Source organism: Phyllobates terribilis, unplaced genomic scaffold (genome assembly GCF_046119375.1).
Source record: "Phyllobates terribilis strain yellow unplaced genomic scaffold, ASM4611937v1 Scaffold_525__1_contigs__length_1214945, whole genome shotgun sequence".
Lineage (NCBI taxonomy): Eukaryota > Metazoa > Chordata > Amphibia > Anura > Dendrobatidae > Phyllobates > Phyllobates terribilis.
In genome coordinates this window covers 343051-368116 of record NW_027363285.1, presented here as the reverse complement: position 1 = coordinate 368116, position 25066 = coordinate 343051, and the positions used below count along the sequence as shown (strand labels likewise).

The 25066-nt window shown below is 49.7% G+C and overlaps 1 pseudogene; it reads right to left on the bottom strand.

Moving 5' to 3' along the window:
* Positions 1–3121: 3121 nt before the first annotated feature.
* Positions 3122–4380, bottom strand: LOC141231549 (sialidase-3-like; annotated as a pseudogene).
* Positions 4381–25066: the final 20686 nt, after the last annotated feature.

Genomic DNA, 25066 nt, shown 5'->3' with positions numbered 1-25066 from the left:
TGAGGAGGTGCAGGACAGAGACGGCTCTGGATGGTGTAGAGGTGCAGGGCAGAGAAGGCTCCGGACGGTGAATAGGAGCACGGCAGAGTCGGAAATGGAGGATGAGGAAGTGCAGGGCAGAGACGGCTTTGGAGGGTGAGGAGATGCATGGCAGAGGCAGCTTCGGAAGTTGAGCAGGTGCAGGGCACAGACGGCTTTGGAGGGTGAGGAGGTGAAGGGCAGATACGGCTCCGGAGGATGAGGAGGTGCAGGGCAGAGACGGCTCCGGAGAGTGAAGAGGTGCATGGCAGAGATGGCTCCGGAGGGTGAGGAGGTGCAGGGCAGAGACAACTCCAGAGGGTGAGGAGGTGCAGGGCAGAGACGGCTTCAGAGGGTGAGGAGGTGCAGGACAGAGACGGCACTGGATGGTGTAGAGGTGCACGGCAGAGACGGCTCCGGACGGTGAATAGGAGGACGGCAGAGTCGGAATTGGAGGCTGAGGAAGTGCAGGGCAGAGACGGCTTTGGAGGGTGAGGAGGTGCATGGCAGAGGCAGCTTCGGAGGTTGAGCAGGTGCAGGGCACAGACGTCTTTGGAGGGTGAGGAGGTGAAGGGCAGATACGGCTCCGGAGGATGAGGAGGTGCAGGGCAGAGACGGCTCCGGAGAGTGAAGAGGTGCATGGTAGAGATGGATCCGGAGGGTGAGGAGGTGCAGGGCAGAGACAACTCCAGAGGGTGAGGAGGTGCAGGGCAGAGACGGCTTCAGAGGGTGAGGAGGTGCAGGACAGAGACGGCTTCAGAGGGTGAGGAGGTGCTGGGCAGAGACGGCTCTGGGGGGTGAGGAGGGGCTGGGCAGAGACGGCTCCGGAGGGTGAGGTGGTGCTGGGCAGAAACAAGCCCGGAGGGTGAGGAGGTGCAAGACAGAGACGGCTCCAGAGGGTGAGGAGGTGAAGGACAGAGATGGCTCCGGAGGGTGAGGAAGTGCAGAGCAGATACGATGCCGGAGGGTGAGGAGGTGCTGGGCAGAGACGGCTCTGAAGGGTGAGGTGGTGCTGGGCAGAGACAACTCCGGAGGGTGAGGAGGTGCAGGACACAGACGGCTCTGGATGGTGTAGAGGTGCACGGCAGAGACGGCTCCGGACGGTGAATAGGAGGACGGCAGAGTCGGAATTGGAGGCTGAGGAAGTGCAGGGCAGAGACGGCTTTGGAGGGTGAGGAGGTGCATGGCAGAGGCAGCTTCGGAGGTTGAGCAGGTGCAGGGCACAGACGTCTTTGGAGGGTGAGGAGGTGAAGGGCAGATACGGCTCCGGAGGATGAGGAGGTGCAGGGCAGAGACGGCTCCGGAGAGTGAAGAGGTGCATGGTAGAGATGGATCCGGAGGGTGAGGAGGTGCAGGGCAGAGACAACTCCAGAGGGTGAGGAGGTGCAGGGCAGAGACGGCTTCAGAGGGTGAGGAGGTGCAGGACAGAGACGGCTTCAGAGGGTGAGGAGGTGCTGGGCAGAGACGGCTCTGGGGGGTGAGGAGGGGCTGGGCAGAGACGGCTCCGGAGGGTGAGGTGGTGCTGGGCAGAAACAAGCCCGGAGGGTGAGGAGGTGCAAGACAGAGACGGCTCCAGAGGGTGTGGAGGTGAAGGACAGAGATGGCTCCGGAGGGTGAGGAGGTGCAGAGCAGATACGATGCCGGAGGGTGAGGGGGTGCTGGGCAGAGACAACTCCGGAGGGTGAGGAGGTGCAGGACACAGACGGCTCCGGAGGGTGAGGAGGTTAAGGTCAGGGACGACTCCGAAGGGTGAGGAGGTTCAGGGCAGAGACGGCTCCGGAGGGTGAGGAGGTGCAGAGCAGAGACGTCTACGGAGGGAGAGGTGCTGGGCAGAGACGGCTCTGAAGGGTGAGGAGGTGCAGGACAGAGACGGCTCCGGAGGGTGAGGAGGTGCAGGACAGAGACAGCTCCGGAGGGTGAGGAGTTGCAGAGCAGAGACGTCTACGGAGGGAGAGGTGCTGGGCAGAGACGGCTCTGAAGGGTGAGGAGGTGCAGGACAGACACGGCTCCGGAGGGTGAGGAGGTGCAGGACAGAGACAGCTCCGGAGGGTGAGGAGTTGCAGAACAGAGACGGCTCCGGAGGGTGAGGAGGTGCAGGGCAGAGACGACTCCGGAGGGTGAGGAGTTGCTGGGCAGAGACGGCTCCAGAGGGTGAGGTGGTGGTGGGCAGAGACGGCTCCGGAGGGTGAGGTGGTGGTGGGCAGAGACGGCTCCGGAGGGTGAAGAGGTTCAGGGCAGAGACGGCTCCGGAGGGTGAGGAGGTGCAGAGCAGAGACGGCTCCGGAGGGTGAGGAGGTGCTGGGCAGAGACGGCTCTGAAGGGTGAGGTGGTGCTGGGCAGATACGGCTCGGGAGGGTGAGGAGGTGAAGGGCAGATACGGCTCCGGAGGATGAGGAGGTGAAGGACACAGACGGCTCCAGAGGGTGAGGAGGTGCAGAGCAGAGACGACTCCGGAGGGTGAGGAGGTGAAGGGCAGAAACGACTCCGGAGGGTGAGGAGTTGCTGGGCAGAGACGGCTCCGGAGGGTGAGGAGGTGAAGGGCAGAAAAGACTCCGGAGGGTGAGGAGGTGCAGGGCAGAGAGGGCTCCGAAGGGTGAGGAAGTTCAGGGCAGAGACGGCTCCGGAGGGTGAGGAGGTGAAGGGCAGAGACGACTCCGGAGGGTGAGGAGGTGCAGGACAGAGACGGCTCCAGAGCGTGAGGAGGTGCTGGGCAGAGACGGCTCCGGAGGGTGAGGAGGTGCAGGACAGAGACGGCTCCAGAGCGTGAGGAGGTGCTGGGCAGAGACGGCTCCGGAGGGTGAGGAGTTGCTGGGCAGAGACGGCTCCAGAGGGTGAGGTGGTGCTGGGCAGAGACGGCATCAGACACGTGGATGGGGATGATATAGTTCATGGGAAGATCCCTTTAAGGTGTCCATGATAGAGAGGAGTGGATAGAACCTGTTAATTACAGGGGGGGATCAGACACCATCTAATGAGCAGTATGAGAGCGTGTATCGGGGGTCAGGAGAGTGGTGGATGGCGCCATCTTGTGGCCCCTCAGTGCATTCCTATACTGGGTTACTTTTGGCACCCGGAGACTTGGCGGAGGCCCCGACACTCGTGATTAGGGCTTAGAGGAATTGTTCAGCAGCTCGTCCATCGTGAACCTCCGGAAGACGATCTTTTCGCACGCCGCGTCCTTTCCGCATTCAAATAAGCAGGCGAAGGAGTGAGTGTCCTGGCACACCGCCAGGTCCGAGTACCCGCTGGGACCTTCGTTGATGACCCACGGTGGGGTCCAGGTGGACGGCACAAGGGGTGATTTATTCAAGTAGACTCCTAAGTCCACGCGGCCCCGGCTGCTGGTGGGATGGGAGTAGAGGAGCCAGGACGTGACGCTATGCTGAAGGGGCGACTCTTCCCCGCCGTCCGCCTCGTCCTGAGTTGCCTCCGGAGGCCTGTAGCTCACCACACTGCCCTGGCAGCCATGAGGCGGCTCACACAGGCTTTTATTGTAGTGGGCATCTGTGAACTCCATGGACTGGGGGCTGCTGGTCGCCTCCACCCGGTAGCGCTGACCGGTCCTGGCGCTGCAGTACAGGAGGTCGTTGCCGCTGCTGCAGGTCACCTCGGCCACCTCGCACTCCCCTGTCTTCTGCCGCCACAGTCCGCTGCCCTTGTGCCAGCTCTCTCCGCGGTCGTCGCTGTAGAAGATGAATGAGTGGGGCTTGGTCTTCCAGGGGACGGGCAGGCCGCAGACGCGGGAGTGGATGTAGTACAGGTACGCGGGCACGATCAGCCTGCCCGACGGAGAGCAGACGCCGTGACCGGGGCCAACCGTCAAGGTGGCGCAGCTCTTCAGGTCCTCACCCAGGACCTCCTCCGTCACGTCTTTCGGTAGGCTCCACGATTGGCCGTGGTCGCGGCTGGTGACGTAGCAGAGCCGGGCGGCATTTCGGCCGGTTATGATTTGCCGGAACTCGGAGATTTCGCTTTTTACACAGACGAAGAAGAGGAAGACGGTGTCGGTGTCGGGATGGTACAGCGGGCAGGGGTTCATGGTCCGGTGCCCCGGTAACTTGGCGTGGCTCACCGGCATTGCGTCTTCCCACTAAGGAGGCAAAACAGATGGAGACGTTGGAAAGTCACAAGATCAGACGCGGAGAGAGGTGACATGAGGAGTCGGTACCTGCACCTCCCCGCGCTGCACCCGACCGCGCCGCACCACCAGGTACAGGGCGTCCTGATCATCGGGGGACGAGCGCTTCTCCGCCAAGGCCAAGAAGATGGAGGGAAGAAGAGCAGAGCCGGGATACGATACGTCACACCGCCAGGATCCTGCTGGAACAGGGTCACCGAGTCCAGAGAGAGCGCCCCCGACATGTCTGTACCCGAACCTGCAGGACAGCGGATACACGAGACTGACAGCCGAGAGCAACCTGTATCTAATCCTGTGTGATACTGAAATGTGTATCTAATCCTATCCTGTGATACTGAGCCGTGTATCTAATCCTATCCTCTGTGATACTGAGCCGTGTATCTAATCCTATCCTGTGATACGGAGCCGTGTATATAATCCTATCCTGTGTGATACAGAGCTGTGTATCTAATCCTATCCTCTGTGATACAGAGCCGTGTATCTAATCCTATCCTGTGATACGGAGCCGTGTATATAATCCTATCCTGTGTGATACAGAGCTGTGTATCTAATCCTATCCTCTGTGATACTGAGCCGTGTATCTAATCCTATCCTGTGTGATACAAAGCCGTGTATCTAATCCTATCCTGTGATACTGAGCCATGTATCTAATCCTATCCTGTGTGATACAAAGCCGTGTATCTAATCCTATCCTGTGATACTGAGCCGTGTATCTAATCTTATCCTGTGTGATACAAAGCAGTGTATCTAATCCTATCCTGTGATACTGAGCCATGAATCTAATCCTATCCTGTGACACGGAGGCATGTATCTAATCCTATCCTGTGTGATACTGAGCCGTGTATCTAATCCTATCATGTGATACTGAGTTGTGTATCTAATCATCTCCTGTGTGATACTGAGCCGTGTATCTAATCCTATCCTGTGTGATACTGTCTGCTGAGCCGTGTATCTAATCCTCTCCTGTGTGATACTGTCTGCTGAGCCGTGTATCTAATCCTATCCTGTGTGATACTGTCTGCTGAGCCGTGTATCTAATCCTATCCTGTGTGATACCGTCTGCTGAGCCTTGTATCTAATCCTATCCTGTGTGATACCGTCTGCTGAGCCGTGTATCTAATCCTATCCTGTGTGATACCGTCTGCTGAGCCGTGTATCTAATCCTATCCTGTGTGATACCGTCTGCTGAGCCGTGTATCTAATCCTATCCTGTGTGATACTGTCTGCTGAGCCGTGTATCTAATCCTATCCTGTGTGATAACGTCTGCTGAGCCGTGTATCTAATCCTCTCCTGTGTGATACTGTCTGCTGAGCCGTGTATCTAATCCTATCCTGTGTGATACTCTCTGCTGAGCCGTGTATCTAATCCTATCCTGTGTGATACTGTCTGCTGAGCTGTGTATCTAATCCTATCCTGTGTGATACTGTCTGCTGAGCCGTGTATCTAATCCTATCCTGTGTGATACCGTCTGCTGAGCCGTGTATCTAATCCTATCCTGTGTGATACCATCTGCTGAGCCGTGTATCTAATCCTCTCCTGTGTGATACTCTCTGCTGAGCCGTGTATCTAATCCTATCCTGTGTGATACTGTCTGCTGAGCCGTGTATCTAATCCTATCCTGTGTGATACTGTCTGCTGAGCCGTGTATCTAATCCTATACTGTGTGATACTGTCTGCTGAGCCGTGTATCTAATCCTATCCTGTGTGATACTATCTGCTGAGCTGTGTATCTAATCCTCTCCTGTGTGATACTGTCTGCTGAGCCGTGTATCTAATCCTATCCTGTGTAATACTATCTGCTGAGCTGTGTATCTAATCCTATCCTGTGTGATACTCTCTGCTGAGCCGTGTATCTAATCCTATCCTGTGTGATACTGTCTGCTGAGCCGTGTATCTAATACTATCCTGTGTGATACTGTCTGCTGAGCCGTGTATCTAATCCTATCCTGTGTGATACTGTCTGCTGAGCCATGTATCTAATCCTATCCTGTGTGATACTGTCTGCTGAGCCGTGTATCTAATCCTATCCTGTGTGATACCGTCTGCTGAGCCGTGTATCTAATCCTATCCTGTGTGATACTCTCTGCTGAGCCGTGTATCTAATCCTATCCTGTGTGATACTGTCTGCTGAGCCATGTATCTAATCCTATCCTGTGTGATACTGTCTGCTGAGCCGTGTATCTAATCCTAACCTGTGTGATACCGTCTGCTGAGCCATGTATCTAATCCTCTCCTGTGTGATAGTGTCTGCTGAGCCATGTATCTAATCCTCTACTGTGTGATACTGTCTGCTGAGCTGTGTATCTAATCCTCTCCTGTGTGATACTGTCTGCTGAGCTGTATCTAATCCTATCCTGTGTGATACTGTATGCTGAGCCGTGTATCTAATCCTATCCTGTGTGATACTGTCTGCTGAGCCGTGTATCTAACCCTCTCCTGTGTGATACTGTCTGCTGAGCCGTGTATCTAATCCTATCCTGTGTGATACCGTCTGCTGAGCCGTGTATCTAATCCTATCCTGTGTGATACTGTATGCTGAGCTGTATCTAATCCTATCCTGTGTGATACTGTCTGCTGAGCCATGTATCTAACCCTCTCCTGTGTGATACTGTCTGCTGAGCCGTGTATCTAATCCTATGATGTGTGATACTGTCTGCTGAGCCGTGTATCTAATCCTATCCTGTGTGATACTGTCTGCTGAGCTGTGTATCTAATCCTATCCTGTGTGATACCATCTGCTGAGCTGTGTATCTAATCCTGTCCTGTGTGATACTGTCTGCTGAGCCGTGTATCTAATCCTATCCTGTGTGATACTGTCTGCTGAGCTGTGTATCTAATCCTATCCTGTGTGATACCGTCTGCTGAGCTGTGTATCTAATCCTGTCCAGTGTGATACCGTCTGCTGAGCCGTGTATCTAATCCTATCCTGTGTGATACTGTCTACTGAGCCGTGTATCTAATTCTATCCTGTGTGATACTGTCTGCTGAGTCGTGTATCTAATCCTATCCTGTGTGATACCGTCTGCTGAGCCATGTATCTAATCCTCTCCTGTGTGATACTGTCTGCTGAGCCGTGTATCTAATCCTATCCTGTGTGATACTATCTGCTGAGCTGTGTATCTAATCCTCTCCTGTGTGATACTGTCTGCTGAGCTGTGTATCTAATCCTCTCCTGTGTGATACTGTCTGCTGAGCTGTGTATCTAATCCTCTCCTGTGTGATACTGTCTGCTGAGCCGTGTATCTAATCCTATCCTGTGTGATACTGTCTGCTGAGCCGTGTATCTAACCCTCTCCTGTGTGATACTGTCTGCTGAGCCGTGTATCTAATCCTATCCTATGTGATACTGTCTACTGAGCCGTGTATCTAATCCTATCCTGTGTGATACCGTCTGCTGAGCCGTGTATCTAATCCTATCCTGTGTGATACTGTCTCCTGATCCGTGTATCTAATCCTATCCTGTGTGATACCGTCTGCTGAGCCGTGTATCTAATCCTATCCTGTGTGATACCGTCTGCTGAGCCGTGTATCTAATCCTATCCTGTGTGATACTGTGTGCTGAGCCGTGTATCTAATCCTATCATGTGTGATACCATCTGGTGAGCCGTGTATCTAATCCTATCCTGTGTGATACTGTCTGCTGAGCCATGTATCTAATCCTATCCTGTGTGATACTGTCTGCTGAGCGGTATCTAATCCTATCCTGTGTGATACTGTCTGCTGAGCCATGTATCTAATCCTATCCTGTGTGATACTGTCTGCTGAGCCGTGTATCTAATCCTATCCTGTGTGATACTGACTGCTGAGCCGTCTATCTAATCCTCTCCTGTGTGATACTGTCTGCTGAGCCGTGTATCTAACCCTCTCCTGTGTGATACTGTCTGCTGAGCCGTGTATCTAACCCTCTCCTGTGTGATACTGTCTGCTGAGCCGTGTATCTAATCTTATCCTGTGTGATACTGTCTGCAGAGCCGTGTATCTAATCCTGTCCTGTGTGATACTGTCTGCTGAGCCGTGTATCTAATCCTATCCTGTGTGATACTGTCTGCTGAGCCGTGTATCTAATCCTATCCTGTGTGATACTGTCTGCTGAGCCGTGTATCTAATCCTCTCCTGTATGATACTGTCTGCTGAGCCGTGTATCTAATCCTATACTGTGTGATACTGTGTGCTGAGCCGTGTATCTAATCCTATACTGTGTGATACTGTGTGCTGAGCAGTGTATCTAACTCTATCCTGTGTGATACCGTCTGCTGAGCCGGGTATCTAATCCTATCCTGTGTGATACCGTCTGCTGAGCCGTGTATCTAATCCTATCCTGTGTGATACTGTCTGCTGAGCCGTGTATCTAATCCTATCCTGTGTGATACTGTCTGCTGAGCCGTGTATCTAATCCTCTCCTATGTGATACCGTCTGCTGAGCCGTGTATCTAATCCTATACTGTGTGATACTGTGTGCTGAGCCGGGTATCTAATCCTATACTGTGTGATACTGTGTGCTGAGCCGTGTATCTAATCCTATACTGTGTGATACTGTGTGCTGAGCCGTGTATCTAATCCTATCCTGTGTGATACTGTCTGCTGAGCCGTGTATCTAATCCTATACTGTGTGATACTGTGTGCTGAGCCGGATATCTAATCCTATCCTGTGTGATACTATCTGCTGAGCTGTGTATCTAATCCTCTCCTGTGTGATACTGTCTGCTGAGCCGTGTATCTAATCCTATCCTGTGTGATACTGTCTGCTGAGCCGTGTATCTAATCCTATACTGTGTGATACGGTCTGCTGAGCCGTGTATCTAATCCTCTCCTATGTGATACCGTCTGCTGAGCCGTGTATCTAATCCTATACTGTGTGATACTGTGTGCTGAGCCGGGTATCTAATCCTATACTGTGTGATACTGTGTGCTGAGCCGGGTATCTAATCCTCTCCTGTGTGATACTGTCTGCTGAGCCGTGTTTCTAATCCTATCCTATGTGATACTTTCTGCTGAGCTGTGTATCTAATCCTGCCCTGTGTGATACTGTATGCTGAGCCGTGTATCTAATCCTGTCCTGTGTGATATTGTATGTTGAGGCGTGTATCTAATCTTATTCTGTGTGATGCCATCTGCTGAGCAGTGTATCTAACCCTTTCATGTGTGATACTGTCTGGTGAGCCGTGTATCTAATTCTATCCTGTGTGATACTGTCTGCTGAGCCGTGTATCTAACCCTCTCCTGTGTGATACTGTCTGCTGAGCCGTGTATCTAATCCTATCCTGTGTGATACTGTCTGCTGAGCCATGTATCTAATCCTATCCTGTGTGATACTGTCTGCTGAGCCGTGTATCTAACCCTCTCCTGTGTGATACTGTCTGCTGAGCCGTGTATCTAACCCTCTCCTGTGTGATACTGTCTGCTGAGCCGTGTATCTAATCCTATCCTGTGTGATACTGTCTGCTGAGCCATGTATCTAATCCTATCCTGTGTGATACTGTCTGCTGAGCCGTGTATCTAACCCTCTCCTGTGTGATACTGTCTGCTGAGCCGTGTATCTAACCCTCTCCTGTGTGATACTGTCTGGTGAGCCGTGTATCTAATCCTATCCTGTGTGATACTGTCTGCTGAACCGTGTATCTAATCCTATGATGTGTGATACTGTCTGCTCAGCCGTGTATCTAACCCTCTCCTGTGTGATACTGTCTGCTGAGCCGTGTATCTAATCCTCTCCTGTGTGATACTAACTGCTGAGCCGTGTATCTAATCCTCTCCTGTGTGATACCGTTTGCTGAGCCGTGTATCTAATCCTATGCTGTGTGATACTGTCTGCTGAGCCTTGTATCTAATCCTCTCCTGTCTGATACTGTCTGCTGAGCCGTGTATCTAATCCTATCCTGTGTGATACTGTCTGCTGAGCCGTGTATCTAATCCTCTCCTGTGTGATACTGTCTGCTGAGCCATGTATCTAATCCTATCCTGTGTGATACCGTCTGCTGAGCCGTGTATCTAATCCTATCCTGTGTGATACCATCTGCTGAGCCGTGTATCTAATCCTCTCCTGTGTGATACTCTCTGCTGAGCCGTGTATCTAATCCTATCCTGTGTGATACTGTCTGCTGAGCCGTGTATCTAATCCTATCCTGTGTGATACTGTCTGATGAGCCGTGTATCTAATCCTATACTGTGTGATACTGTCTGCTGAGCCGTGTATCTAATCCTATCCTGTGTGATACTATCTGCTGAGCTGTGTATCTAATCCTCTCCTGTGTGATACTGTCTGCTGAGCCGTGTATCTAATCCTATCCTGTGTAATACTATCTGCTGAGCTGTGTATCTAATCCTATCCTGTGTGATACTCTCTGCTGAGCCGTGTATCTAATCCTATCCTGTGTGATACTGTCTGCTGACCCGTGTATCTAATCCTATCCTGTGTGATACTGTCTGCTGAGCCGTGTATCTAATCCTATCCTGTGTGATACTGTCTGCTGAGCCATGTATCTAATCCTATCCTGTGTGATACTGTCTGCTGAGCCGTGTATCTAATCCTATCCTGTGTGATACCGTCTGCTGAGCCGTGTATCTAATCCTATCCTGTGTGATACTCTCTGCTGAGCCGTGTATCTAATCCTATCCTGTGTGATACTGTCTGCTGAGCCATGTATCTAATCCTATCCTGTGTGATACCGTCTGCTGAGCCATGTATCTAATCCTCTCCTGTGTGATAGTGTCTGCTGAGCCATGTATCTAATCCTCTACTGTGTGATACTGTCTGCTGAGCTGTGTATCTAATCCTCTCCTGTGTGATACTGTCTGCTGAGCTGTATCTAATCCTATCCTGTGTGATACTGTATGCTGAGCCGTGTATCTAATCCTATCCTGTGTGATACTGTCTGCTGAGCCGTGTATCTAACCCTCTCCTGTGTGATACTGTCTGCTGAGCCGTGTATCTAATCCTATCCTGTGTGATACCGTCTGCTGAGCCGTGTATCTAATCCTATCCTGTGTGATACTGTATGCTGAGCTGTATCTAATCCTATCCTGTGTGATACTGTCTGCTGAGCCATGTATCTAACCCTCTCCTGTGTGATACTGTCTGCTGAGCCGTGTATCTAATCCTATGATGTGTGATACTGTCTGCTGAGCCGTGTATCTAATCCTATCCTGTGTGATACTGTCTGCTGAGCTGTGTATCTAATCCTATCCTGTGTGATACCGTCTGCTGAGCTGTGTATCTAATCCTGTCCTGTGTGATACTGTCTGCTGAGCCGTGTATCTAATCCTATCCTGTGTGATACTGTCTGCTGAGCTGTGTATCTAATCCTATCCTGTGTGATACCGTCTGCTGAGCTGTGTATCTAATCCTGTCCAGTGTGATACCGTCTGCTGAGCCGTGTATCTAATCCTATCCTGTGTGATACTGTCTACTGAGCCGTGTATCTAATTCTATCCTGTGTGATACCGTCTGCTGAGCCATGTATCTAATCCTCTCCTGTGTGATACTGTCTGCTGAGCCGTGTATCTAATCCTATCCTGTGTGATACTATCTGCTGAGCTGTGTATCTAATCCTCTCCTGTGTGATACTGTCTGCTGAGCCGTGTATCTAATCCTATCCTGTGTGATACTGTCTGCTGAGCCGTGTATCTAACCCTCTCCTGTGTGATACTGTCTGCTGAGCCGTGTATCTAATCCTATCCTATGTGATACTGTCTACTGAGCCGTGTATCTAATCCTATCCTGTGTGATACCGTCTGCTGAGCCGTGTATCTAATCCTATCCTGTGTGATACTGTCTCCTGATCCGTGTATCTAATCCTATCCTGTGTGATACCGTCTGCTGAGCCGTGTATCTAATCCTATCCTGTGTGATACCGTCTGCTGAGCCGTGTATCTAATCCTATCCTGTGTGATACTGTGTGCTGAGCCGTGTATCTAATCCTATCATGTGTGATACCATCTGGTGAGCCGTGTATCTAATCCTATCCTGTGTGATACTATCTGCTGAGCGGTATCTAATCCTATCCTGTGTGATACTGTCTGCTGAGCCATGTATCTAATCCTATCCTGTGTGATACTGTCTGCTGAGCCGTGTATCTAATCCTATCCTGTGTGATACTGACTGCTGAGCCGTGTATCTAATCCTCTCCTGTGTGATACTGTCTGCTGAGCCGTGTATCTAACCCTCTCCTGTGTGATACTGTCTGCTGAGCCGTGTATCTAACCCTCTCCTGTGTGATACTGTCTGCTGAGCCGTGTATCTAATCTTATCCTGTGTGATACTGTCTGCAGAGCCGTGTATCTAATCCTGTCCTGTGTGATACTGTCTGCTGAGCCGTGTATCTAATCCTATCCTGTGTGATACTGTCTGCTGAGCCGTGTATCTAATCTTATCCTGTGTGATACTGTCTGCTGAGCCGTGTATCTAATCCTCTCCTGTATGATACTGTCTGCTGAGCCGTGTATCTAATCCTATACTGTGTGATACTGTGTGCTGAGCCGTGTATCTAATCCTATACTGTGTGATACTGTGTGCTGAGCAGTGTATCTAACTCTATCCTGTGTGATACCGTCTGCTGAGCCGGGTATCTAATCCTATCCTGTGTGATACCGTCTGCTGAGCCGTGTATCTAATCCTATCCTGTGTGATACTGTCTGCTGAGCCGTGTATCTAATCCTATCCTGTGTGATACTGTCTGCTGAGCCGTGTATCTAATCCTATACTGTGTGATACTGTCTGCTGAGCCGTGTATCTAATCCTATACTGTGTGATACTGTGTGCTGAGCCGGGTATCTAATCCTATACTGTGTGATACTGTGTGCTGAGCCGTGTATCTAATCCTATACTGTGTGATACTGTGTGCTGAGCCGGGTATCTAATCCTATACTGTGTGATACTGTGTGCTGAGCCGTGTATCTAATCCTATACTGTGTGATACTGTGTGCTGAGCCGTGTATCTAATCCTATCCTGTGTGATACTGTCTGCTGAACCGTGTATCTAATCCTATACTGTGTGATACTGTCTGCTGAGCTGTGTATCTAATCCTCTCCTGTGTGATACTGTCTGCTGAGCCGGATATCTAATCCTATCCTGTGTGATACTATCTGCTGAGCTGTGTATCTAATCCTATCCTGTGTGATACTATCTGCTGAGCCGTGTATCTAATCCTGCCCTGTGTGATACTGTATGCTGAGCCGTGTATCTAATCCTGTCCTGTGTGATATTGTATGTTGAGGCGTGTATCTAATCTTATTCTGTGTGATACCATCTGCTGAGCAGTGTATCTAACCCTTTCATGTGTGATACTGTCTGGTGAGCCGTGTATCTAATCCTATCCTGTGTGATACTGTCTGCTGAGCCGTGTATCTAACCCTCTCCTGTGTGATACTGTCTGCTGAGCCGTGTATCTAACCCTCTCCTGTGTGATACTGTCTGCTGAGCCGTGTATCTAATCCTATGCTGTGTGATACTGTATGCTGAGCCATGTATCTAATCCTATCCTGTGTGATACTTACTGCTTAGCCTTGTATCTAATCCCTTCCTGTGTGATACTGTCTGGTGAGCCGTGTATCTAATCCTATCCTGTGTGATACTGTCTGCTGAACCGTGTATCTAATCCTATGATGTGTGATACTGTCTGCTGAGCCCTGTATCTAATCCTATCCTGTGTGATACTGTCTGCTGAGCCGTGTATCTAATCCTATCCTGTGTGATACTGTCTGCTGAGCCGTGTATCTAATCCTGTCCTGTGTGATACTGTCTGCTGAGCCATATATCTAATCCTGTCCTGTGTGATACTGTCTGCTCAGCCGTGTATCTAACCCTCTCCTGTGTGATACTGTCTGCTGAGCCGTGTATCTAATCCTCTCCTGTGTGATACTAACTGCTGAGCCGTGTATCTAATCCTCTCCTGTGTGATACCGTTTGCTGAGCCGTGTATCTAATCCTATGCTGTGTGATACTGTCTGCTGAGCCTTGTATCTAATCCTCTCCTGTCTGATACTGTCTGCTGAGCCGTGTATCTAATCCTATCCTGTGTGATACTGTCTGCTGAGCCGTGTATCTAATCCTCTCCTGTGTGATACTAACTGCTGAGCCGTGTATCTAATCCTCTCCTATGTGATACTGTCTGCTGAGCCATGTATCTAATCCTATCCTGTGTGATACTGTATGCTGAGCCATGTATCTAATCCTATCCTGTGTGATACTAACTGCTTAGCCGTGTATCTAATCCCTTCCTGTGTGATACTGTCTGCTGAGCCTTGTATCTAATCCCTTCCTGTGTGATACTGTCTGCTGAGCCGTGTATCTAATCCTCTTCGGTGTAATACGGTCTGCTGAGCTGTGTATCTAATCCTCTTCTGTGTGATACTGTCTGCTGAGCTGTGTATCTAATCCTCTCCTGTGTGATACTGTCTGCTGAGCCGTGTATCTAATCCTTTCCTGTGTGATACTGTCTGCTGATCCGGGTATCTAATACTATCCTGTGTGACACTGTCTGCTGAGCCATGTATCTAATCCTCTCCTGTGTGATACTGTCTGCTGAGCCGTGTATCTAATCCTCTCCTGTGTGATACTGTCTGCTGAGCCGGGTATCTAATACTATCCTGTGTGATACTGTCTGCTGAGCCGTGTATCTAATCCTCTCCTGTGTGATACTGTCTGCTGAGCCGTGTATATAATCCTGTCCTGTGTGATACTGTCTGCTGAGCCGTGTATCTAATCCTCTCCTGTGTGATACTATCTACTGAGCTGTGTATCTAATCCTATGCTGTGTGATACCGTCTGCTGAGCCGTGTATCTAATCCTATGCTGTGCGATACTGTCTGCTGAGCCGTGTATCTAATCCCATGCTGTGTGATACTGTCTGCTGAGCCGTGTATCTAATCCTATTCTGTGTGATACTATCTGCTGAGCCATGTATCTAATCCTATGCTTTGTGATACCGCCTGCTGAGCTGTGTATCTAATCCTATGCTGTGTGATACTGTCTGCTGAGCTGTGTATCTAATCCTCTCCTGTGTGATCCTGTCTGCTGAGCCATGTATCTAATCCTGTCCTGTGTGATACTGTATGCTGAGCCATGTATCTAATCCTCTTCTGTGTGATACTGTCAGCTGAGCCGTGTATCTAACCCTATCCTGTGTGATACTGTCTGCTGAGCTGTGTATCTAATCCTATCCTGTGTGATACTGTCTGCTGAGCCGTGTATCTAATCCCTTCCTGTGTGATACTGTCTGCTGAGCCGTGTATCTAACCCTCTCCTGTGTGATACTGTCTGCTGAGCAATGTATCTAATCCCATGCTGTGTGATACTGTCTGCTGCGCTGTGTATCTAATCCTGTCCTTTGTGATACTGTCTGCTGAGCCGTGTATCTAATCCTATCCTGTGTGATACTGTATGCTGAGCCATGTATCTAATCCTCTTCTGTGTGATACTGTCTGCTGAGCCGTGTATCTAATCCTATCCTGTGTAATACCAACTGCTTAGCCGTGTATCTAATCCTATTCTGTGTGATACCATCAGCTGAGCTGTGTATCTAACCCTCTCATGTGTGATACTGTCTGCTGAGCCGTGTATCTAATCCTCTCCTGTGTGATACTAACTGCTGAGCCGTGTATCTAATCCTCTCCTATGTGATACTGTCTGCTGAGCCGTGTATCTAATCCTATGCTGTGTGATACTGTCTGCTGAGCTGTGTATCTAATCCTATCCTGTGTGATACTGTATGCTGAGCCATGTATCTAATCCTATCCTGTGTGATACTATCTGCTGAGCCGTGTATCTAATCCTGCCCTGTGTGATACTGTCTGCTGAGCCGTGTATCTAATCCTGTCCTGTGTGATATTGTATGTTGAGGCGTGTATCTAATCCTATTCTGTGTGATACCATCAGCTGAGCTGTGTATCTAACCCTTTCATGTGTGATACTGTCTGCTGAGCCATGTATCTAATCGTATCCTGTGTGATACTGTCTGCTGTGCCATGTATCTAATCCTGTCCTGTGTGATACTGTCTGCTGTGCCATGTATCTAATCCTCTCCTGTGTGATACTATCTGCTGAGCTGTGTATCTAATCCTATGCTGTGTGATACCGTCTGCTGAGCCGTGTATCTAATCCCATGCTGTGTGATACTGTCTGCTGAGCCGTGTATCTAATCCTATTCTGTGTGGTACTATCTGCTGAGCCATGTATCTAATCATATGCTTTGTGATACCGTCTGCTGAGCTGTGTATCTAATCCTCTCCTGTGTGATACTGTCTGCTGAGCCGTGTATCTAATCCTATTCTGTGTGGTACTATCTGTTGAGCCGTGTATCTAATCCTATGCTGTGTGATACTGTCTGCTGAGCCGTGTATCTAATCCTATCCTCTGTGATACCGTCTGCTGAGCCGTGTATCTAATCCTCTTCTGTGTGATACTGTCGGCTGATCCGTGTATCTAATCCTATTCTGTGTGATACTATCTGCTGAGCCATGTATCTAATCCTATGCTTTGTGATACCGTCTGCTGAGCTGTGTATCTAATCCTGTCCTGTGTGATACTGTCTGCTGAGCCGTGTATCTAATTCTATCCTGTGTGATACTGTCTGCTGAGCCGTGTATCTAATCCTATCCTGTGTGATACTGTCTGCTGAGCCGTGTATCTAATCCTATCCTGTGTGAAACTAACTGCTGAGCTGTGTATCTAATCCTCTCCTGTGTTATACTGTCTGCTGAGCTGTGTATCTAATCCTCTCCTGTGTTATACTGTCTGCTGAGCTGTGTATCTAATCCTATCCTGTGTGATACTGTCTGCTGAGCCGTGTATCTAATCCTCTTCTGTGTGATACTGTCTGCTGAGCCGTGTATCTAATCCTCTCCTGTGTTATACTGTCTGCTGAGCCGTGTATCTAATCCTATCCTGTGTGATACTGTCTGCTGAGCTGTGTATCTAATCCTTTCCTGTGTGATACTGTCTGCTGAGCTGTGTATCTAATCCTGTCCAGTGTGATACTGTCTGCTGAGCCATGTATCTAATCCTGTCCTGTGTGATACTGTCTGCTGAGCCGTGTATCTAATCCTGTCCTGTGTGATACTGTCTGCTGAGCTGTGTATCTAATCCTATCCTGTGTGATACTGTCTGCTGAGCCAAGTATCTAATCCTATCCTGTGTGATACTGTCTGCTGAGCTGTGTATCTAATCCTGTCCTGTGTGATACTTTCTGCTGAGCCGTGTATCTAATCTTATCCTGTGTGATACTGTCTGCTGAGCCGGGTATCTAATCCTCTCCTGTGTGATACTGTTTGCTGAGCCGTGTATCTAATCCTCTCCTGTGTGATATCGTCTGCTGAGCCATGTATCTAATCCTATCCTGTGTGATACTGTCTGCTGAGCTGTGTATCTAATCCTTTCCTGTGTGATTCTGTCTGCTGAGCTGTGTATCTAATCCTGTCCAGTGTGATACTGTCTGCTGGGCCATGTATCTAATCCTGTCCTGTGTGATACTGTCTGCTGAGCCGTGTATCTAATCCTGTCCTGTGTGATACTGTCTGCTGAGCTGTGTATCTAATCCTTTCCTGTGTGATTCTGTCTGCTGAGCTGTGTATCTAATCCTGTCCAGTGTGATACTGTCTGCTGGGCCATGTATCTAATCCTGTCCTGTGTGATACTGTCTGCTGAGCCGTGTATCTAATCCTGTCCTGTGTGATACTGTCTGCTGAGCGGTGTATATAATCCTATTCTGTGTGATACTGTCTGCTGTGCCGTATATCTAATCCTATCCTGTGTGATACTGTCTGCTGAGCCGTGTATCTAATCCTATGCTGTGTGATACTGTCTGCTGAGCCGTGTATCTAATCTTATCCTGTGTGATACTGTCTGCTGAGCTGTGTATCTAATCCTGTCCAGTGTGATACTGTCTGCTGAGCCGTGTATCTAACCCTATCCTGTGTGATACTGTCTGCTGAGCCGTGTATCTAATCCTTTCCTGTGTGATACTGTCTGCTGAGCCGTGTATCTAATCCTTTCCTGTGTGATACTGTCTGCTGAGCTGTGTATCTAATCCTCTCCTGTGTGATACTGTCTGCTGAGCTGTGTATCTAATCCTGTCCTATGTGATACTGTCTGCTGAGCTGTGTATCTAATCCTGTCCTGTGTGATACTGTCTGCTGAGCCGTGTATCTAATCCTTTCCTGTGTGATACTGTCTGCTGAGCCATGTATCTAATCCTGTCCTGTGTGATACTGTCTGCTGAGCCGTGTATCTAATCCTGTCCTGTGTGATACTGTCTGCTGAGCCGGGTATCTAATTCTATCTTGTGTGATACTGTCTGCTGTGCCATGTATCTAATCCTCTCCTGTGTGATACTATCTGCTGAGCTGTGTATCTAATCCTATGCTGTGTGATACCGTCTGCTGAGCCGTGTATCTAATCCTATGCTGTGCGATACTGTCTGCTGAGCCGTGTATCTAATCCCATGCTGTGTGATACTGTCTGCTGAGCCGTGTATCTAATCCTATGCTTTGTGATACCGTCTGCTGAGCTGTGTATCTAATCCTATTCTGTGTGGTACTATCTGCTGAGCCATGTATCTAATCCTATGCTTTGTGATACCGTCTGCTGAGCTGTGTATCTAATCCTATGCTGTGTGATACTGTCTGCTGAGCTGTGTATCTAATCCTGTCCTGTGTGATACTGTCTGCTGAGCCGTGTATCTAATCCTATCCTGTGTGATACCGTCTGCTGAGCCGTGTATCTAATCCTCTTCTGTGTGATACTGTCAGCTGATCCGTGTATCTAATCCTATCCCGTGTGATACCGTCTGCTGAGCCGTGTATCTAATCCTCTTCTGTGTGATACCGTCTGCTGAGCTGTGTATTTAATCCTATCCTGTGTGATACCATCTGCTGAGCCGTGTATCTAATCCTATCCTGTGTGATACTGTATGCTGAGCCGTGTATCTAATCCTATCCTGTGTGATACCATCTGCTGAGCCGTGTATCTAATCCTATCCTGTGTGATACTGTCTGTTGAGCTGTGTATCTAATCCTATGCTGTGTGATACTGTCTGCTGAGCCGTGTATCTAATCCTATGCTGTGTGATACTGTCTGCTGAGCCGTGTATCTAATCCTATCCTGTGTGAAACTAACTGCTGAGCTGTGTATCTAATCCTGTCCTGTGTGATACTGTCTGCTGAGCTGTGTATCTAATCCTATCCTGTGTGATACTGTCTGCTGAGCCGTGTATCTAATCCTATCCTGTGTGATACTGTATGCTGAGCCGTGTATCTAATCCTATCCTGTGTGATACTGTCTGCTGAGCCGTGTATCTAACCCTCTCCTGTGTGATACTATCTGCTGAGCCGTGTATCTAATCCTATCCTGTGTGATACTCTCTGCTGAGCCGTGTATCTAATCCTATGCTGTGTGATACCATCTGCTGAGCTGTATCTAATCCTATGCTGTGTGATACCATCTGCTGAGCTGTATCTAATCCTATGATGTGTGACACCATCTGCTGAGCCGTGTATCTAATCCTATGCTGTGTGATACCATCTGCTGAGCCGTGTATCTAATCCTATGCTGTGATACTGTCTGCTGAGCCGTGTATCTAATCCTATGCTGTGTGATACCATCTGCTGAGCTGTATCTAATCCTATGCTGTGTGATACCATCTGCTGAGCTGTATCTAATCCTATGCTGTGTGATACCATCTGCTGAGCTGTATCTAATCCTATGCTGTGTGATACCATCTGCTGAGCTGTATCTAATCCTATGCTGTGTGATACCATATGATAATTCCTGTTAATTATGAGTTGTCATTTATATATTATTCAGTGTTTTTTGTAGGAGGTGAGAAATCTTACAATCATCTTTATGATACAGAAATATTCTCCACAATTTCAATGTCTTTTTGTTATTTTATTGTGGTTATATATTCTTTTTACCGTCGATAATATTTTTACCTTATTTTATTAATTCTTTTTATATTTTTTATGTTTATTTTATTGTGGTGTTTTTGTGATTTTTTTTTTTTTTTACAGAAATAGAGAAACACATCTCGTCTGATAAAATGATCACAGGACCCCAGAGTTTTGCTCCTTAGATTTATTGACTGATGTCTCCGGCCGCATTATGTTGGATTCACTATTGTTTTCGTCCATCTCAAAGCGTTGAGGGGCTTGAGTAGTGGCGTGGATGCGGGGGGACATCGTCTTCACTCCTTTCGTCCTCTGACTTTACTCTGCATGCCGGCGACGTCTGCGTCTGTGACCTGAGAGGAGAATAAGGTGAGCACACGACTGTCCGCGCCTCTGCCTTATCGTGAGTACATACTATTACCTGCCCTGAGGCCGGCATGGTGTTTCAGGGGGCTCACTTTACACTGCATGCCAGCGACGTCTGCGTCTGTGACCTGAGAAGAGAATAAGGTGAGCACACGACTGTCCACGCCTCTGCCTTATCGTGAATACATACTATTACCTGTCCTGCGGCCGGCATGGTGTTTCAGGGGGCTCACTTTACACTGCATTCCGGCGACGTCTGCGTCTGTGACCTGAGAGGAGAATAAGGTGAGCACACGACTGTCCGCGCCTCTGCCTTATCGTGAATACATACTATTACCTGTCCTGCGGCCGACATGGTGTTTCAGGGGGCTCACTTCACACTGCATGCCGGCGACGTCTGAGTCTGTGACCTGAGAGGAGAATAAGGTGAGCACATAACTGTCCGCGCCTCTGCCTTATCATGAATACATACTATTACCTGTCCTGCGGCCGGCATGGTGTTTCAGGGGACTCACTTTACACTGCATGCCGGCGACGTCTGCGTCTTTGACCTGGGAGGAGAATAAGGTGAGCACACGACTGTCCGCGCCTCTGCCTTATCGTGAATACATACTATTACCTGTCCTGCGGCCGACATGGTGTTTCAGGGGGCTCACTTTACACTGCATGCCAGCGACGTCTGCGTCTGTGACCTGGGAGGAGAATAAGGAGAGTACACGACTGTCCGCGCCTCTGCCTTATCTTGAATACATACTATTACCTGTCCTGCGGCCGGCATGGTGTTTCAGGGGACTCACTTTACTCTGCATGCCGGCGACGTCTGGGCCTGTGACCTGAGAGGAGAATAAGGTGAGCACACGACTGTCCGCGCCTCTGCCTTATCGTGAATACATACTATTACCTGTCCTGAGGCTGGCATGGTGTTTCAGGGGGCTCACTTTACACTGCATGCCAGCGACGTCTGCGTCTGTGACCTGAGAAGAGAATAAGGTGAGCACACGACTGTCCACACCTCTGCCTTATCGTGAATACATACTATTACCTGTCCTGCGGCCGGCATGGTGTTTCAGGGGGCTCACTTTACACTGCATTCCGGCGACGTCTGCGTCTGTGACCTGAGAGGAGAATAAGGTGAGCACACGACTGTCCGCGCCTCTGCCTTATCGTGAATACATACTATTACCTGTCCTGCGGCCGGCATGGTGTTTCAGGGGGCTCACTTTACACTGCATGCCGGCAACGTCTGCGTCTGTGACCTGGGAGGAGAATAAGGTGAGCACACGACTGTCCGCGCCTCTGCCTTATCGTGAATACATACTATTACCTGTCCTGCGGCCGGCATGGTGTTTCAGGGGGCTCACTGTACACTGCATGCCGGCAACGTCTGCGTCTGTGACCTGGGAGGAGAATAAGGTGAGCACACGACTGTCCGCGCCTCTGCCTTATCGCGAATACATACTACTACCTGTCCTGCGGCCGGCATGGTGTTTCAGGGGGCTCACTTTACTCTGCATGCCGGCAACGTCTGCGTCTGTGACCTGGGAGGAGAATAAGGTGAGCACACGACTGTCTGCGCCTCTGCCTTATTGCGAATACATACTATTACCTGTGCGGCGACCGGCATGGTGTTTCAGGGGGCTCACTTTACACTGCATGCCAGCGACGTCTGCGTCTGTGACCTGGGAGGAGAATAAGGAGAGTACACGACTGTCCGCGCCTCTGCCTTATCTTGAATACATACTATTACCTGTCCTGCGGCCGGCATGGTGTTTCAGGGGACTCACTTTACTCTGCATGCCGGCGACGTCTGGGCCTGTGACCTGAGAGGAGAATAAGGTGAGCACACGACTGTCCGCGCCTCTGCCTTATCGTGAATACATACTATTACCTGTCCTGAGGCTGGCATGGTGTTTCAGGGGGCTCACTTTACACTGCATGCCAGCGACGTCTGCGTCTGTGACCTGAGAAGAGAATAAGGTGAGCACACGACTGTCCACACCTCTGCCTTATCGTGAATACATACTATTACCTGTCCTGCGGCCGGCATGGTGTTTCAGGGGGCTCACTTTACACTGCATTCCGGCGACGTCTGCGTCTGTGACCTGAGAGGAGAATAAGGTGAGCACACGACTGTCCGCGCCTCTGCCTTATCGTGAATACATACTATTACCTGTCCTGCGGCCGGCATGGTGTTTCAGGGGGCTCACTTTACACTGCATGCCGGCAACGTCTGCGTCTGTGACCTGGGAGGAGAATAAGGTGAGCACACGACTGTCCGCGCCTCTGCCTTATCGCGAATACATATTATTACCTGTCCTGCGGCCGGCATGGTGTTTCAGGCGTCTCACTTTACACTGCATGCCGGCGACATCTGCGTCTGTGACCTGAGAGGAGAATAAGGTGAGCACACGACTGTCCGCGCCTCTGCCTTATCGTGAATACATACTATTACCTGTCCTGCGGCCGGCATGGTGTTTCAGGGGGCTCACTGTACACTGCATGCCGGCAACGTCTGCGTCTGTGACCTGGGAGGAGAATAAGGTGAGCACACGACTGTCCGCGCCTCTGCCTTATCGCGAATACATACTACTACCTGTCCTGCGGCCGGCATGGTGTTTCAGGGGGCTCACTTTACTCTGCATGCCGGCAACGTCTGCGTCTGTGACCTGGGAGGAGAATAAGGTGAGCACACGACTGTCTGCGCCTCTGCCTTATTGCGAATACATACTATTACCTGTGCGGCGACCGGCATGGTGTTTCAGGGGGCTCACTTTACACTACATGCCGGCGACGTCTGCGTCTGTGACCTGAGAGGAGAATAAGGTGAGCACACGACTGTCCGTGCCTCTGACTTATCGTGAGTACATACTATTACCTGTCCTGAGGCCGGCATGGTGTTTCAGGGCGCTCACTGTACACTGCATGCCGGCAACGTCTGCGTCTGTGACCTGAGAGGAGAATAAGGTGAGCACACGACTGTCCGCACCTCTGCCTTACCGTGAATACATACTATTACCTGTCCTGTGGCCGGCATGGTGTTTCAGGGGGCTCACTTTACTCTGCATGCCGGCAACGTCTGCGTCTGTGACCTGAGAGGAGAATAAGGTGAGCACACGACTGTCCGTGCCTCTGACTTATCGTGAGTACATACTATTACCTGTCCTGAGGCCGGCATGGTGTTTCAGGGCGCTCACTTTACTCTGCATGCCGGCAACGTCTGCGTCTGTGACCTGAGAGGAGAATAAGGTGAGCACACGACTGTCCGCGCCTCTGCCTTATCGCGAATACATACTATTACCTGTCCTGCGGCCGGCATGGTGTTTCAGGGGGCTCATTTCCGGTGACTACCTCTTGAAGCTCATCAAGAGAATGCCAAGAGTGTGCAAAGCAGTCATCAAAGCAAAAGGTGGCTACTGTGAAGAACCTAGAATATAAGACATATTTTCCGTTGTTTCACACTTTTTTGTTAAGTATATAATTCCACATGTGGTAATTCATAGTTTTGATGCCTTCAGTGTGAATGTACAATTTTCATAGTCATGAAAATACAGAAAAATCTTTAAATGAGAAGGTGTGTCCAAACTTTTGGTCGGTACTGTACGTCCGCTGTGTTCCGTCTTTCATGATGGCAATACTTACATCCGGTCCAGGAGCAGGATAAGTGATGGCCCAGGGCTCCAGGGGGGATTTTTATAGCCCCTTACTGTTGTCATGCCATAATTCAATGACATAGCGAGTGGGTTTGGCCCCTTTGTTTAGTCAGAGGGTGTGGTCGGGTGTGGTCTAAGCGATTTGCATATTTCGCTCCGGATTTCGGAAAAGGAACATTGTGATATCAACATGGCGTCTAGAAGGAGATACAGACGCGCCCAGACGTCACCGCAGACTTATGCCATAAACAGAATGGTCTTGTTGCCCATAGCAACCAGCCACAATGCAGCATTCCGAGCCACTTTAGAAGTAAAAGCTGAGCTGTGATTGGTTGCTACGGGCAACAAGTTTATCTTAGTGAACCCACTTTGTCCTGTGTGGAGTCGCCTTTAAGAGACGGCTGAACAGAATGTGTAACATTTCAGGATATTTCTAGATTTTGAGTGGAAATGATCCAGAGGCAGAACCTGATCTCATGTTTATCTGTTCACAGACGCAGGCAGCGCCATTATTAAAGCCGACCGGTGAGAAGGGGACGTCTCCCGCTAGCGATGGCTCCGTACTAACGTCCAGACGTGCACGAGCGTCACCATAAAAAAATAAAACCGTTACAGATAACTAGAGCAGAATCCGGTGTCCTGTGATTACTTGATGACGTGGCGTTTGCTACCTTATATTCAGGCTGAATCCCCCTTATATAATCCTCAGTGACGGACGTGCACCCACCATACACAAGCAGCAATGGATGCCGGGATTAGGGCTCGTACCACGCTGGACATCGCGCCAGAGCTCATGATACCATCAGATCTAGCGCCTAATGCAAGAGTTAAATGTCGCTGTCAGAAATATTTTATGCCACTTGGGATTTCTTTTAGTTTTTCACTTCATTACGTGGTAAAATTAATGGCGTCACAGAAAAAAAATTACAATAAAAATTAAATGCTCGGTCCTTAAGGCGATGGTCACACGTTCAGTATTTTACATCACTTATTTGGAAGCCAAAACCAGGAGT